This window comes from Varroa jacobsoni, unplaced genomic scaffold (genome assembly GCF_002532875.2).
Source record: "Varroa jacobsoni isolate VJ856 unplaced genomic scaffold, vjacob_1.0 scaffold_513, whole genome shotgun sequence".
NCBI lineage: Eukaryota > Metazoa > Arthropoda > Arachnida > Mesostigmata > Varroidae > Varroa > Varroa jacobsoni.
The window spans coordinates 47,907-48,572 of record NW_019213415.1 but is presented as its reverse complement, the minus strand read 5'-3'; the positions used below and the strand labels follow the sequence as shown (position 1 = coordinate 48,572).

At 39.5% G+C, this 666-nt stretch overlaps 1 long non-coding RNA gene across 1 annotated transcript in view; it reads left to right on the top strand.

The window, feature by feature from the left end:
- The window catches only part of LOC111261043 (uncharacterized), a 1,129-nt gene extending 463 nt beyond the window's left edge, over positions 1–666 (top strand). The window contains exons 2-3 of the long non-coding RNA XR_002680729.2: positions 250–295; positions 501–666. This is a non-coding gene — a long non-coding RNA (uncharacterized LOC111261043). The remainder of the gene's footprint in view (positions 1–249; positions 296–500) is intronic.

Genomic DNA, 666 nt, shown 5'->3' with positions numbered 1-666 from the left:
AAAAGATGTCTAGAAAATATATGAGTAGCTCCCATAATGCAGTTCGAAATCTTTATCTAGTAATATCGCGTCTATTGTACTTTTGGCAGGTAAGACATTTTTGAATATATCGCACATTTAACCAAGCGGTATTGTTTAATGATTGTCTTTACGACTACCGTAGGCTTCATTTATGTTCACATGTAAATCTGTTCGTGCTCCTCTACCAATTCTGCCGATATACTAATCGGGTCTGCCGGGCATTTTCAGAAACCTACGGTCCTTCCATCAAACTGTCTTACGTCTAAATTCCACGGTAAAACACTCTATCTGTGCCAAAGTACAGGATATGCTGTCTTAGAATGATATTAAAATATAATTGTTGCTAGAATCTTTATTATTTAGTGCATATTACAGGATCACATTGTTACGATAGAACTGGATCATTTGAAGACAGTGATGGTCACTAGAAAGATCTTCGAATTGTGCTAAAATCATTTGTCCTTCTCCACCCGTTATAGATGCGCTTGAACACGCCATCATTGATACTAGCGGGATCGATATTGATGCTAACAATCTTATGGGACAACTCGGCCGATGCAGACAAAATGAAAAAGCTAGTCAAGTACGGCTTTGCGTTTGCGCCATTTGCAGGTGTAGTTAGGTAGGTAGGCCACGGCTACGGCC